Source organism: Herpailurus yagouaroundi, unplaced genomic scaffold (genome assembly GCF_014898765.1).
Source record: "Herpailurus yagouaroundi ecotype Mexico unplaced genomic scaffold, PumYag 67428, whole genome shotgun sequence".
Classification (NCBI taxonomy): domain Eukaryota; kingdom Metazoa; phylum Chordata; class Mammalia; order Carnivora; family Felidae; genus Herpailurus; species Herpailurus yagouaroundi.
The window spans coordinates 802,008-819,374 of record NW_024420241.1 but is presented as its reverse complement, the minus strand read 5'-3'; positions in this window follow the sequence as shown (position 1 = coordinate 819,374).

Here is a 17,367-nt window from a genome sequence, read left to right as displayed (position 1 = left end):
CAATGTATTTTCCTCTCAAGACTGCCTTTGCTGCATCCCAAAGCATTTGGATTGTTGTATTTTCATTTTCTTTTGTTTCCATATATTTTTTAATTTCTTCTCTAATTGCCTGGTTGACCCATTCATTCTTTAGTAGGGTGTTCTTTAACCTCCATGCTTTTGGAGGTTTTCGAGACTTTTTCCTGTGGTTGATTTCAAGCTTCATAGCATTGTGGTCTGAAAGTATGCCTGGTATGATATCAATTCTTGTATTCTTATAAAGGGCTATTTTGTGACCCAGTATGTGATCTATCTTGGAGAATGTTCCATGTGCACTCAAGAGGAAAGTATATTCTGTTGCTTTCGGATGCAGAGTTCTAAATAGATCTGTCAAGTCCATCTGATCCAATGTATCATTCAGGGCCCTTGTTGCTTTTTTGGCCGTGTGTCTAGATGATCTATCCATTTCTGTGAGTGGAGTATTAAAGTCCCCTGCAATTACCAAATTCTTATCAATAAGGTTGCTTATGTTTGTGAGTAATTGTTTTATAATTTTGGGTGGCTCCTGTATTCAGCGCATAGACATTTATAATTGTTAGCTCTTCCTGATGGACAGACCCTGTGGTTATTATATAATGCCCTTCTTCATCTCTTGTTACAACCTTTAATTTAAAGTCTAGTTTGTCTGATATAAGTATGGCTACTCCAGCTTTCTTTTGCCTTCCAGTGGCATGATAAATAGTTCTCCATCCACTCACTCTCAATCTGAAGGTGTCCTTAGGTCTAAAGTGAGTCTCTTGTAGACAGCAAATAGATGGGTCTTGTGTTTTTATCCATTCTGATACCCTATGTCTTTTGTTTGGCACATTTAGTCCATTTACAGTCAGTGTTATTATAGAAAGATATGCGTTTAGAAACATTGTGATGTCCATAGGTTTCATGCTTGTAGTGATGTCTCTGGTACTTTGTCTCACAGGATCCCCCTTAGGATCTCTTGTGGGGCTGGTTTAGTGGTGATGAATTCCTTCAGTTTTTGTTTGGGAAGACCTTTATCTCTCCTTCTATTCTAAAAGACAGACTTGCTGGATAAAGGATTCTTGGCTGCATATTTTTTTCTGTTCATCACATTGAAGATCTCCTGCCATTCCTTTCTGGCCTGCCAAGTTTCAGTAGAGAGATCCGTCACAAGTCTTATAGGTCTCCCTTTATATGTTAGAGCACATTTATCTCTAGCTGCTTTCAGAATTTTCTCTTTATCCTTGTATTTTACCAGTTTCACTATGATATGTCATGCAGAAGATTGATTCAAGTTCCGTCTGAAGGGAGTTCTCTGTGCCTCTTGGATTTCAATGCCTTTTTCCTTCCTCTGATAAGGGAAGTTCTCAGCTATTATTTCTTCAAGTACACCTTCAGCACCTTTCCCTCTCTCTTCCTCCTCTGGAATACCAATTTTATCTCTCTTTAGTACATCACTTAGTTCTCTAATTTTCCCCTCATACTCCTGGATTTTTTTCTCTCTCTTTTTCTCAGCTTCTTCTTTTTCCATAATTTTATCTTCTAGTTCACCTATTCTCTCCTCTGCCTCTTCAATCCAAGCTGTAGTTGTCTCCATTTTATTTTGCAGTTCATTGATAGCATTTTTAGCTCCTCCTGGCTGTTCCTTAGTCTCTTGATCTCTGTAGCAAGGGATTCTCTGCTGTCCTTTACACTGTTTTCAATCCCAGTGATTAATTTTATGACTATTATTCTAAATTCAATTTCTGTTATATTGTTTAAATCCTTTTTGATCAGTTCATTAGCTGTTGTTATTTCCTGGACTTTTTCTGAGGGGAATTCTTCCGTTTCATCATTTTGGATAGTCCCTGGAGTTGTCTGGGACTGAGGGGCACTTCCCCTGTGCTGTCTTGAATAACTTGCATTGGTGGGCGGGCCACAGTCAGACTGGTGTCTGCCCCCAGATGTCTGCCCCCAGCCCACCGCTGGGGACACAGACTGGTGTGTGCCTTTTCTTCCCCTCTCCTAGGGGCAATATTCACTGTGGGGTGGCGTGGCCCATCTGGGCTACTTGCACACTGCCAGGCTTGTGGTAGGCTGGGGATCTGGTGTATTAGCTGGGGTGGATCAGCAAGGTGCCCAGTGGTCGGAGGGGCAGGCTCAGCTCGCTTTTCCTTCAGAGATCTGCTTTGGGAGGGGCCCTGGGGCACCGGAAGGGAGTTAGACCCGCCGGAGGGATGGATCCGCAGAAGCACAGCGTTGGGTGTTTTCATGGTGCAAGCAAGTTCCCTGGCAGGAACTGGTTCCCTTTGGGATTTTGGCTGGGGGATGGGCGAGGGAGATGGCGCTGGTGAGCGCCTTTGTTCCCCGCCAAACTGAGCTCTGTCGTCCTGGGGCTCAACAACTCTCCCTCCCGTTGTCCTCCAGCCCTCCCGTTCTCAGAGCAAGGCTGTTAGTCTATAACCTTCCAGATGTTAAGTCCCACTTGCTGTCAGAACACATTCTGTTCAGCCCCTCTGCTTTTGCAAGCCAGACTTGGGGGCTCTGCTTGGCTGGCAGGCCGCCCCTCCACCCCGGCTCCCTCCTGCCAGTCCGTGTAGTGTGCACCACCTCGCCGCCCTTCCTACCCTCTTCCGTGGGCCTTTCGTCTGTGCTTGGCTCTGGAGACTCCATTCTGCTAGTCTTCTGGTGGTTTTCTGGGTTATTTAGGCAGGTGTAGGTGGAATCTAAGTGATCAGCAGGACACATGGTGAGCCCAGCTTCCTCCTACGCTGACATCTTCCCAGGATTCCTCCAAAAGGTTTGTTTCTTAAAGAACCTTAATCCACAGAAAAGTTGGCAGAACATCACTGAAGATTATGGGAACAGAAAGGACATAATTGACTTATCCACCTTATTAAATATGGTAAATTTCCTGGGACATCCCATAAAGATCAGACATTCACCAAACTGCACCAAAGAAAGGATCAGAGATTTACACAGTAGTTCTACATACAGGAGGCTTGTTCAAGCAGGCCCAACAGATATGGAATTTCCCATTGAAAATGCAATTCAGTCTCTCTCCCTTTCACCAAATCCACTCACCAATCTATTATAACCATGAGTTATGTGTACTGTGTGTGTGTGTGTGTGTGTATCTATGAGCACAATTTTCAAATGAAATTATCTTTGGGTATATATGCAATTATGTTCCCATGGGAAATTCAGCCTGTGCTTTCTTTGTTGCCATTTGACAAAATAAAAGATAATGTTTAATTTGGGGAGGGGGGGCATAAGTGAGTGATGTAAGTGACAGCCAGGAGTAGCAGAAACTGTTTTCAAACATGGAAGGCTGCTATATAGAAGAGATTGCTGATGGATTCTATATAGAAGCAGAGGGAAGAACAAGAAGGACTCATAACAAATTCAGAAAAAGCTAACGGCAGATTTCAGTTCATCTTAAGAATATAGTTTTTTACACCCCTGAACTGTTCTTGTTGTGATGTAGTGTGAAAGGAAGTGAGAGACTTTCTCCACGGCTGTATAGGCATTGGGAGCAAGATAGGAGAATTCTATTTGAATTTAAGTTTCTGTGTTCCTATGTGCACTGAGCACTTAATAATACTGAAGAATGAAATAACATGCTATCCAAAAACGTGCTTCTTTGGCATAAGGATTGTTGTAAGCTGATACTTTTGAGAAACAGCAGACAAAGGAGATGCTCTGAAACACACCAGAGAAGTTACCCTTTAGTAAGGGAAATTTAAATTTATAAAGGAAATCCCCATTTATAAGTGTTTCTTTCCCTCTGTACCATTAAGGAAGAATGACTTTAAATCACAAAAGAATCTTATCAACAAAGAAAGTATCTACTTAAATTTCTATAACAAACCTCTCCTTTCTTTATAGTGCTTTTCCTGGTCATATCCCTATAACTGGCTTCCCCCACATCCTTTCCTTGTCTCAGCTAAGATGGTATTTAAGATTGAATTCTTACTTTCCCCAGCTTCATTGAGATATAATTGACATATAACACTGTGTAAGTTTGAGGTGTAAAATGTGATGATTTGATTATTGTATATATTGTGAAATATTTACCACAACAAGATGAGTTAACACATCTTTCTTTTCATATAATTATCTTTTAAGTTATTTTTGTGATAAGAACTTAAGCCTGAATTATAAGCCACCTCTTTTAGAGTTACTTATTTTTCCCTGAGTATCTCCCATGTATACATGAGAAATACATTTTAATAAAACTTCTGTTTTTTTTCTCTTGTTTGTTTTTTTTGTTGCAGGGGCTCAAGCCAAGAACATCGAAAGGTAGAGAGAAATTACTTCCCCCACCCCAATAGCTGGAACATATTTTATCTTTTATTTAAGTTTTTAATTCATTTTCTGAAGAGTGTTTTGGAACAAAATGGCAGCAAAAATTAAGTATACACATAAATGGAAGTTATTCGTTGCTCAGGGACGTTTTCGATTTCTGTTCTGATTTCTTTGTGATTCTTTTGGCTTGAGCACCCAGTAATTGAGTTCTGTCCCTATGACCCTCATAAGAACAAAAACTAAAGCAACAAGGCCCTTTTCTATTTTCCTCAACCTCTTCACATTTCTGGGAGTTTGTTTTTCACACCTCACCTGATACTAGATATCCTATGATTTCCCTAGTCTTTCTCAAAGCAAATTCATCCTCTTGAGCTTGATATTCCAAGACATGTGTAATCTAGCCCACCCTACCTATCCAATTTTACTTCTTATTCTTTCCTAATATAGATCTTCTATTAGCCTTAGGCCATTCTCCTCATTCTCTGAAACTCATCAACATTTATATCATGAAAAAATAAAACAGACTCAATGTGGGTGTATAGTAAATGGGAAAAAGAAAGAGCACAGACCCTGGAATCAGGCTTTACGGACTCAAATCTCAGCACTGTCATTTATTTGTATTGTGGCTTTAAGCAAATTACTGTTAACCTCTGAGCATTAGTTTCTTTACCAGTACAGTGGATCTACTGATGTCTATCCAGAACAATTGTTATGAAACTTATAGAGATTCTAGGTACATTCAATTCAGAAATCAAATAAAACTGAAATACCAATAATGTGGCCCCTTCAACTCCATGGGAGCTTCTTTGCATGTGAGACCAAGGAGTCCTCTAGGGGAACAGTTAAAGGATGGGAGAATCAAGAATAATGGTTCAGTGTTTAGTATAAAGATTCTGAGTACAGTATGCCACTCACATACACTTAGTCTCTGAGAATTCATTCATAAGTATTATGAAAAGAGGGCTTAGATATTGCTCTAGAATCTTTGCCTATTTTACATGGAACTAATGATATTAGAGTCATTTTTTCCTCATAAAACAGACCAAATAGTAAAAAAAAAAAAGTAGAAAAAGGGAGCATCATACACCAAGGAGACAGAGAAAAATGAGGTTAAGGTGACGTATAGGATGTAGTAACCAGAAAATATCTGTTACAAGATATATGAGACCTTCCTGAAAATTCCTAAATCCTTTTAGGGTGCATTCAGTGTACTAGATTTCCCACTGAGGAAACCTGGATAAAACTAGGAAAAAATATTTGTTGCTAGTTATTATAACTTAAATTTTCCCCAGATGATTTTACAATTAAAAATTCCAAGAATATTCACAATTAGAGAGAATAATAAGATCAATTCTTATGTATGCATCCTCAAGTTCTTTTTGTTTTTAATTTAAATTTTAGGTATTTAACATAGAGTGCAATATTGGTTTTGGAGTATAATTCACTGATTCTTCACTTACATACAACATGCAGTGCTCATCACAAGTTCCCTACTTAAAACAAGATGAAAACAAACAGGGAGGCAAACCACAAGAAACTCTTAAATACAGAGTACAAACTGTGTATTGCTGGAGGGGGGTTGGGTAGGGGGATGGGCTAAATGGATAATGAGCATTAAGGAGGGTACTTGTTGGGATGAGCACTAGGTGTTATATGTAAGTGAAGAATCACTAAATTCTATTCCTGAAACCATTATTACACTATATGCTAACTTGTATTTAAATTTAACTAATTAATTAATTAATTAACTATTTGAAACACTAAAAATATTCCCTTTTTAATACCCATCATCCATCTAGCCCATCTCCTACCCACATCCCTCTGTCAACCCTCAGTTTATTCTCTAGAAGTTTCTTGTGGTTTATTTCCCTCTCTTCTATTTTTCCTACCCTTCCCATATCTCCATATGTGTGTATATATATATATATATATATATTTATTTCTATCTTTATATATATCTTCTTTATCCATTCATCACTCAATGAGAATTTGGAATCTCTCCATAGTTTGATTATTGTTGATAGTGTTGGTACAAACATTGGGGTGCAAGTACCCCATCCAATCTGTATTTTTTTGTATCCCTTGGGTAATACCTAATAGGGATATTGATGGATAATTGGGTAGTTCTATTTTTAGTTTTCTGAGGAACCTCCATACTATTAGAGTGGCTGCACCAGTTTTCATTCCCACCAATAGGCAAGAAGGTTCCCCTTTTTCCACATACTTGCCAACACTTATTGTTTCTTGTGTTTTTAATTTTAGCCATTCTGACAGGTATCTTATCATGGTTTGGATTTGTATTTCCCTGTTGAGTAATGCTGACCATCTTTTCATGTGTCTATTAACCATTTGGATGTCTCCTTTGGAAGTGTATATTCATGTCTTCTACCCATTTATGAACTGGGTTGTTTGTTTTTTGGCTGTTGAATTTGATAAGTTCTTTATAGATTTTGAATTCTAACCTTTTACCAGATATGTCATTTGCAAATATCTTCACCCATTCCATAGGCTGCCTGTTAATTTTGGTGATTGTTATCCTTACTGTGCAAAAGCTATTTTATCTTGATGAAGTCCCAATAGTTCATGTTTGTTTTTGTTTCCCTTGCTTTCAGCGACATATCTAGTAAGAACTTGCTTTGGCTGAGGACAAAGAGGTTGCTACCTGTGATCTTTTCTAGGATTTTGATTGTTTCCTGTCTGTAATTTAGGTCTTTCACCCATTCTGAATTTGTGTTTGTGTATTGTATAAGAACGTGGTGTAGTTTCATTCTTCTGCATGTCGCTGTCCAGTTTTCCCAACACCATTTATTAAAGAGACTGTCTTCTTTTCCATTGGATATTATTTCTTGTTTGTCAAAGATTAATTGACCATATAGTCATTGATCCATTTCTTGGTTTTATGCTCTGTTCCCTTGATCTGTGTGTCTGTTTAGTGTCAGTACCATACTGTCTTGATGACTACAGCTTTGTAATATAGCTTGAAATCCAGAATTGTGATGGCTCCAGTTTTATTTATTTTTCAGGATTGCTTTGGCTATTCGGGGTCTTTTCTGGTTCCATACAAATTTGAGGATTGTCTCTTTTAGCTCTGCAAACAAATGGTGGTATTTTGATAAGGATTTTCAGTAAATGTGTAGATTGCTTTGGGAAATATAGTCATTTTAACAATGTTTGTTCTTCCAATCAATGAGCATGAAATGATTTCCACCTCTTTGTGTTTTGCTCAATTACTTTCATAAGTGTTCTATAGTTTTCAGAGTACAGATCGTTTACCTCTTAGGTTTATTCCTGGGTATCTTATGGTTTTTGGTGCAATTGCAAATGGGCTCAATTGCTTAATTTCTTTTTCTGCTTCTTCATTATTGGTGTATAGAAATGTAACAAATTTCTGTATGTTGATTTTATATCCTGCAACTAAACTGAATTCACACATTTTTTTGTGTAATCTTTTGGGTTTTCTACATAGAGTATCATGTCATCTGAGAATAGAGAATGTTTGACTTCTTCTTTGCTGATTTGTATGCCCTTTATTTCTTTATGTTGTCTGATTGCTGAGGCTAAGACTTCCATAGTATGTTAAATAGTAATGATGAGACTGGACATCCATGTCTCATTCCTCATCTAAGGGGAAAAGGTCTCAGTTTTTCCCTATTGAGAATGATATTAGCTTTAGGTCTTTCATATATGGCCTTTATGATGTTAACGTATGTTTCTTCTACCCCTACTTCCTTGAGGGTTTTTATCAAGAATGGATGTTGTATTTTGTGAAATTCTTTTTATGCATTTATTTACAGGATCATATTTTTCTTATGGTTCTTTCTTTTATTAATGTGGTGTATCACTTTGATTGATTTTCAGATATTAAAATAGACTTGCAGCCCAGGAACAAATCTCACTTGATCATGGTGAATATTTTTTAAGGTACTGTTGAATTTGATATGCTAATATCATGTTGAGAATTTTTTCATCCAAGTTCATCAGGAATATTTGCCTGTAATTCTCCTTTATAGTGAGGTCTTTGGTTTTGCAATAAAAGTAATGATGGCTTAAGAGAATGAGTTTGGAAGCTTTCATTCTATTTCTTTCTTTCTTCTTCTTCTTCTTTTTTTTTTTTTTTGTAACAGTTTGAGGAGAATAGGTATTAAGTCTTCTTTAAATGTCAGGTAGAACTCCCCTGGGAAGCCATCTGTCCCAGGACTCTTGTTTGTTGGGAGATTTTTTAAAATTAAATTTACTTATTTATTTTGAGAGAGAGAGAGAGAGAGAAAGAGAGAAGCATGAGTCAGGGAGGAGTACATGGAGAGGGAGAGAGAGAATCCCAAGCAGGCTTGGCACTGTCAGAACAGAGTTTGATGGCTCAAACCCATGAAGTTTGTGAATTCAAGCCCCGCATTGGGCTCTGTGCTGACAGCTCAGAGCCTGGAGCCTGCTTCAGATTCTGTGTCTCCCTCTCTCTGCCCCTCCCCCACTCACCTCTCTCTCTCTCTCTCTCTCTCTCTCTCTCTCAAAAATAAATAAGCATTAATTGTTTTTAAAGAGACAGATGCTTAACTGACCCAGGTACCACTATTTGTTGGGAGATTTTTTTATTATTGTTTCAATTCCTTTGCATTGTATGGGTCTGTTCAAATTTTCTATTTCTTCCTACTTGAATTTTGGTAGTTTGTGTTTTTCTAGGAATTTGTTCATTTCTTCCAGATTGCCCAGTTTTTCCACAGTATTCTTTTATAATTATTTGTATTTCTGTGCTGTTATTTGTGATCTCTCCTCTTTCATTTGTGATTTTATCTATTTGTGTCATTGCTCTTTCTTTTTGATAAGTCTGGCTAGGGGGTTATCAATTTTGGTAAATCTTTCAAATAACCTGCTCTTAGTTTCATTGATCTGTTCTACTGTTTTCTTTGTTGTTGTTATTTCTATATCATTTATTTATGCTCTAATCTTTATTATTTCCCTCTTGCTGACATCAGACTTTATTTGTGGTTCCTTTTCTAGCTCTGTTAAGTATACGGTTAGTTTGTGTATTTGGGTCCTTTCTTGCTTCTTGAGATAAGCCTGAATGGCAATATACTTTCCTCTTAGGACTTCCTTTGATGCATTCCAAAGGTTTTGGATTATTGTGTTTTCATTTTCATTGGCTTCCATGTTTTGTTTCAATTTCTTCTGTAATATCCTGGTTAACACATTCAATCTTTAGTACGATGTTTTTTAACCTCCATGTATTTGAGGGCTTTCCAAATTTTTTTATTTTGGTTGAATGTAAGTTTCATAGCATTGTTATCTGAAAAAAGGCATTGTATGATCTTGATTTTTTTTTATTTCTTAAGGGCTGATTTGTGACCCAGTATGTGACCTATACTGGAGAATGTTCCATGTGCACTCAAGAAGAATGTGTATTCTGTTTTAGGATGAAATATATCTGTTGAGTCTATCCAGTCCAGTGTGTCACTCAAAGCCATTGTTTCCTTGTTGATTTTCTGCTTAATCTGTCCATTAATGTAAGTGGGGTTTTAACATCCCATACTATTATTGTGTTATTATCAGTGAGGTACTTTATGTTTGTTATTAATTGATTGAAATATTTAGGTTGTTCAAGTTGGGGGCATAAATATTTACAATTGTTAGATCTTCTTGATGGATAGACCCCTTGATTATGATATAATGCCCTTCTTCATCTATTGTTACAGTCTTTGTTTTAAAGTCTAGTTTGTCTGATATAAGTATGACTACACCAGCTTTCTTTTGATCTCCATTAGCACTACAGATGGTTCTCCATCCCCTCACTATCAATCTGAAGGTGTCCTCAGGTCTAAAATGAGTCTCCTGTAGGCAGTATATAGATGGATTTTTTTAATCCATTTTGTTACCCTATGTCTTTTGATTGGAGCACTTAGTCCATTTACATTCAGAGTGAGTATTGAAAGAAATTAATTTAGTGCCATTGTGTTGCCTATAGTGTTGGTGTTTCTGGTGATGTTCTCTGGTCCTTTCTGGTCTTTGTTGCATTTGGTCTGTTGTTTGATTGATTTTTTGTTTGTTTTTTCTCCACTCAGAGTCCCCTTTAAAATTTCTTGCAGGGCTGCTTTAGTGGTCATGAACCCTTTTAGTTTTTGTTTGTCTGGGAAAGCTTGTATCTCTCCTTCTATTCTGAATGACAGTCTTGCTGGATAAAGACTTCTTGGATGCATATTTTTCCCATATGGCACATTGAATATTTCCTGCCACTGTTTTCTGGCCTTCCATGTTTCTGTGGACAGATCTGCAAACCTGATCTGACTTCCCTCGTAGATTTTTTTTCCCTTGCCACTTTCAAGATTTTTTCTTTGTGTGTTTATTTTGTGAATTTGTCTATGATATGCCTTGACAATGATTGGCTTTTGTTGAATTTAATGGGAGCTCCCTGTGCTTGGATTTTAATGCCTGTGTCCTCCTCCAGATTAGGGAATTTTTCAGCTAATTTATTCAAATAAACCTTCTGCCCTTCTTTTTCTCTCTTCATCTTCTGAGACTCTTATAATACAAATGTTACATTTTAATAAGTTGCTGAGTTCCCCAAGTCTGCCTTTCTGTTCCATGACCTTTCTTTTCCTCTTCTTTTCAGCTTCATTATTTTCCATTTTGTCTTCTGTAGCACAGATTTGTTCCTCTGCTGCATCCATCCTCATTTTTATGGCCTCCATTTGGGATTGCATATCAATTATAGCATTTTTAATTTTGATCTGACTATATTTTAGTTCTTTTATCTCTGCAGTAAGAGATTCTCTAGTGTCTTCTATTGCTTTTTTCAAGCCTTGCTAATATCTTTATAATTGTTGTTTTAAGTCTAGTTCAGACATCTTACTTATATCTCCCTTGAGTAAATCTGTGGCCATAATTTCTTCCTGTTCCCTTTGGGGGTGAAATCCTCCGTCTTGTCATTTTGGACACAAAAAAACACAAAAGGATAAATAAAAAATTGATAACAAAATAAAAATAAAGTAAAATTACAAAGGATTCGTCTGTCACAAGAAGCTTGCTAGGAAAAAAAATAAAAAGCAAAGAAGAAAAAATTAAAAATTTGAAGTTAAATATTTTGAATAATTTTTAAAAAATAATTAATTAATTGTTCTTTTTGTATCTAAAAAAGAAAGAAACAAAGACACAAAAATAAAAAAAGAAACAAGCAAAAACCCAAATTACACTAGATCTTTTTTTCCCCAGAGCCAAAGCTTTGCAGTAGCACCCTATGATCAGTAGAGTTGGTGTGGGAGAGGGGTTTCTGCTAGTCTTTGGGGATGGGGTCTGCTGCTCTGATTCTCAGGTGCATTTGCCCTAGTGGAGATGTGCCTACAGGGCCTAGGCAGGAAGGGCTTGGTGCTGCAGGTCTATTCTCCATCGGTGGTGCTATTTAGCTCATTGAAGTTGATCAAGCTGCTGAGTACAGGGAGAAAATGGCCTCCCCCATTCATTCATCTAAGCAGCAGGAAATGCACGCCACCCCTCTTCAGTAAGCCCTCACATATGCATAAACATTGACCTCGCCTGGGTCCCTGGTTTCCATCCTGCCTTCACCTTGTCTGTGTCCAAGATATTTGCCTGCCAAACAGTGTAGCACTCCTATGTTTTATCTCAGGCATGGCTATGTTTCAAAACCCCACATTTCAGAGACCCCACCATCTGGGACCTGCACTGGTCTTCTGGGAAAGTGTTTTCCTGCATTGTGGAATTTGCGGGCTGGTTACAGAAGACAGCAATGTGACAGTGTCCTTGCTAAGAGTTCATGGTAAATTGCAACATACAACCAGAGCCAGGGATTCCTAACCTCAGCTGGAGTCTTTGTTCCTATACTGGTAAGCAGGACAGCTTGATGGTACCTGCAGAGTCCTTTGCCTACAGAGAGGCTGTATCACCTTTACCAAATGCACTCAAAGCAGGGGAACCACTTCTCCGTATATAACCCTGGGAATCTTCAGGCTGCTGCTGCTGGCGTTCAGCTCTGCTTTCCCACCAGAGCACTGCTAAGTGCCCCAGGCACAAACCTGGCAATGTCCAGACCTCAGAAACCGGAATCTGCACTCCACTCTTTATAGAAAACTGCAATCTTCTCCTTTTTCCCCATCAAATGTGTTGGGGATTCGTTTTCTTGTGTAATTACTTGCATGTATTTTCACTCTTTTTTCCCCCCGAGCTTTTTCTTTCTCCTCCTTCTCTCTTCTACTCCCACCACAGTTACTACTTCCTCCCCTGGGGAGCACCCATGGCTCTTTTCTTCCACAAACTCTTAAATACAGTTCCTACCTTCCATGCATTGTTTTTCTGGTTTATAGACATGCAGCTTGGTTCTCTAAGACTACCAGTTGATCTCTTGGTGTTCAGAATGATTTGATATTTATCTACCTGTGTTCAAGGGAGGAGGCACCCTGCTTAGAGCCACCATACTCCTCTGCCATCTTATCTTTAACCCCCCATCTTCCAATTTTTTTAAATTTTTTAACATTTATTTATTATTGAGAGACAGAGAGAGACAGAGTGTGAGGAGGGGAGAGGCAGAGAGAGAGGGAGACACAGAATCTGAATCAGGTTCCAGGCTCTGAGCTGTCAGCACAGAGCTCGACCCAGGGCTCCAACTCACAAACTGCTAGATCCCGACCTGAGCTGAAGTTGGACGCTTAACTGACTGAGCCACACAGGTGTCCCCCCGCCACATCTTCCAATTTTAACATGGCCACTTTATAGCCTCCTTTATTCTCTCAACTTTTCACTGGGTTACTTAAAAAAAAAATTGCAAACATCGTCTTATTTCATGCTAAACTACTGCAGTATGTATATTTAAAATATAATAATTCTGCTTTACAACATTACCACAGTATAATTATCACAACTTAAGAAGTTAACAGTTCTTTAATGTTATTAAATACTCAATTAGTGCTCAAATTTCCCTGTTTTTCCTCATATTTTACAGTTAGCTTCTGAATTAAGATCCAATCCAAGATCTAGAGATTGCATTTCCTTGATATATCTTACTTTTCTTTTAACATTTTGGGGAAGATCAAATGGCACAATGGGTGATAAAGTGCTTTTGTAAATTTTCCACACCTTATAGAAGAAGAAAATAAGGTTTAAGGGATATTATGGACCTGCCCAAGGTCACAAAACCAATAACTTGAAGACACAAAGTTTAAACTCAGATGACCCTAACTATAGACTGCCCTTCTCCTCTACCTATGCTGACTTAAAATATGCAATTTTGAGCACCCATATGACCTCTAGGTGACAGCTCTCACTCTTCTTCACTGAAGGAATAAGGAAAGGAAGGTGACCAGGGACCAACGGTATGGTGACCAGGAACTAACTGCATAGTGCTAAAGACCCAGATAAAGTTAGGGTTTATGAATGCTAAGCAGGTCCAGACTACACAGGATTAGAGGGTGTTCCCTGCAACACTTAGCTGCCCAGAACAATAGCAGCAACTGTCCTTGATTTGAGTTCTCCAAGTAGCATTTAGAAAGGATGGGAATGAAGACAGCCTGAAGGCATTGGCAAGTGAAATACTAAAACAATTGACCAGAAGGTCTAGGCTGGAGTAGGAAGGCAGGATGGAGTTGGTGGACCAGGAAAGTGTCCCAGGCCTGAAGCCTCTGAGGTCCAGGAGTAGGTGGACTGGAGGAACTTAGAGAAAGAGGAAGGAGACTTGGAAATATGAGAGGGGGTTGAGGGGCAGAAAGGGGGATCTGAAGCCATAATTTTTAAGAGTCTGAGCCCTTTTGGATGTGGAAAAATCTGGGAATCAGGAGCTGAGGTGGAGCATACATGAAGGTCCAATAGGCTTTGATCTAGAACTGGGAGGAATTAATACCTTCTCTTAAGAGATGAGCTTTAGGCAGTAAAGACCATCTTGTTAATGGAAAGAGTTCAGCTCAGTCTTTCTAGATGGTATACAGGACTGGATTTCCCCCAAAACATTGTTTGTCCCATGGGACTGAGCTCTTTTTTGTCAAATTCCCCCATCACAGCTCACTGGCTACTGCAACAATGGCCAGAGACCTCCTTTGGTCATGTTAGGAACAGGACCAAAGATACCCTAGCAAAGAGGAGATCCAGTGTAAAGACATCTAGGTGTTTAGATGAATTAGGACAAAGTTGGCATCAGGAACCTGGAATAGGCTGGGATTCAGGAGAAGACCTTGGTTCTAGCTCTACCTCTGTGATTTGTGACCTGTGCCAGTCCCTTCCCCTCTCTGGATTTAATGTTTCCATTAGTACAAGGATGAGTTAGACTAAATGACTCTCAGCACCTTTCCAGCTCTAAATTACTAGATTCAAATCTAGATAGAGATAAGCTATGCCAGGAATGGGATCTAATGTCTGAGAAGTTATTAAAAGAATTTGAATGGGATCACACAGGGAACATATGGGAAGGAGGAAAAAGAGGGAAACAAACCATAAGATACTCTTAATGATAGAGTATAAACTGAGGGTTGATGGACAGAAGTATAAATGGGTGATGAGTATTAAGGAGGGCATTTCTTATGAGATGTATGATGAATCACTACATTTTACTCATGGAATTATTACACTATATGTTAACTAACTAGAATTTAATTCTAGTTTGAAAAAGAAAGATAAATCATATAAAATGCTCACTCAGTAAAGAGAAATTATTATACTTTGGCTCTTTCAGATCTTTCCTCACCCCAATGCATGTGTCACAGACTGTTGTATATTAGAAGGCATCAAGCAAGCCATATAAAATCTTGGTAAGCCATAGTTTTGTAAGGCATATGGTGACTTGCCAGAGTAATATTAGACAGAAGAAGTGTACTTCTCTGTAGGCTTTTCTCTTGGGAACACTTAAAAACAGACATTGTATCTTTGGGGATTGCTAGGTTAGTTCTTCACTTTTTCCAGGTGCTGCCATATATATGAGCATCTGTTCCTTACCCCTTTTGGACAAATACAGGCACCAGCTTGCTGTGGAGGCATCCCTTCTGCTTTCTGGATGGAACCCGGACACTTCCTTGTAAGCAGTGTGGTTACTTGGTCAGAATGTGGAAGAATGTCTGGATTCAGGGTTGGCAGTGGGACCCAAATATCAAGGGCCATGTATCTGTGCCCTTGGAGATGTCAGGGTTATGGGATTTCAAACTTGAATGGCTAGGACTGTGGTGATGTATACAGGATAAAGGAGCAGGCATAATTGCTTCTGCACTGGGTGTGCACAACAATGTGGGGGAAGTTCTGTAATACATGCACCCCATCACCAGCAGGGTGCAGCATCTGCCCAGTTGGCAGAGTGAATGAGTCAGGGCCAGATCTCAAAGTATTTGCCCAGAGCCCCTAAGCATCCTATGACATAAATTAAAAACAGTAAATGACAGCTGCCCTTAACACCACCAAAGAAAAAGAAGGCTCACAGTACAGCTGGGACCAAAGGTGCAGTAAAGTGACCAACCATTCCAGTTTGCCTAGGACTGAGGGATTTCCCAAGATGTATGACTTTCTGTTTTAAAATCAGAACAGTCCTGGGAGGACTGGGACAAGAATGTCACCCTATGTGGGAACACAAATCTATCACCCTGTCTCCATTATCATCTGTCCTCCCTGGTGCTCTGCCAACTCCATTGGGCTTAACAAAAGCTATACTGATCATACAAGAGGTCAAATTATAAAGTGATAATACTAGTTAACAATCTGAGGCTTGTAGGCAAAGGAGTAATATTACCAGATAGATGTTTTACCTCCTCAATATTTTCTTATGAAAAATTTATACATACAGCAAATTTTATAGGTAACACCCACATGCCCTCACCTAGATCCTACAATTAGCATTTTACTGAACTTCTTTGATCACCTATCTATCCTTCTATCAATCCATCAATCCACCTAAGAGTTGATGTATTTCATAATAAATTGCAGGCATCAGTACACTCTAAACATTTTTGTGGTTTAGTGGAGTCAGACCTAAATTTAAAGATACTTGACTTCTATCAGCCTCAATTTTCTCATCTCTAAGTTGGTGACACCAAGTGTTGCTAGGAAGATTTGATTTATTTGCTTTCTCACTCAAATAATGCTTTCTTTGTGCATTTTATAAATGTTAGCTCATTTTATCCTCCTAACAATTCAATCAGGTAAATTCTATTATTACCCTCATTGTAAACATAAGCTTTCAAGAAGTTAATGAGCTTACTAAAGGTCACACAGCAAATGTCATTGCTGAGAGTTGCTAAGAATCTCTTTACTATTGATGCTCTTAGCCACTACACTATGCTATCTTCTGTATGTGATAGAGTATATGAAAACACTCAACACAGTACCCACTAAATTACGGGCATTCAGTAATGGTGATCCTTCCCTTCTTCATTTTGAAAGTTTTCACTGCAACCCCACACAGCAATTATTATTTCCAGTGTACAAATGAGGAAACTGGAGGTCAGCAAGTTTGGTGACTTGCTCAAAGATGCACTGCTAATAAATAAAAACAATGGATAATGGATTTGAAACCAGAAACAACTGGTTCCTGAGTCAATGTCATGTCTATATGATGTACAGTTCAAAAAACATTGAAGTGCACATGAGCTTATACCACATATTAGGGATTCTTGTTTAAGGATACTCTTACATCCCTATCCACAAGCAGAAAAGAATGTGTTAGAAATAGGGGCTTCTGCCTACTTCCCAAGAGGGCGCTGTGTCTTTTACAACTGTTAAACAGACTCAGTGACAGGTGGCAGAAGAGCCTGAGTCTCATCAAGCTCCAGGAAAGGAACCATGGCTTTCGGCTATCACCTTTTCCCTATTTGGGATGCCCTACATGATGTAATCTCTTCCCTATTGTACCCTTCCCTTTCCCCATCCTCTCCCACTTCTTCCCTAATCCCTTCATCACTCTTCTCTTCTTCCTCATTACCTTCCTCCTTCCTCTTTCTTCCTCATTACCTTCCTCCTTCCTATTTTTCCTCCCCATCTTTGTCCTCTCAGGAAGTCCCTCATAATCATTATTTTCTTCCTCATAGCTACCATTTACTGAATGCTTCTCAGATGCTATTCTAGGCACTTTACATGTATTAGCACATTTAGTCTTAATGCTATGAAGAGAGGGCTACC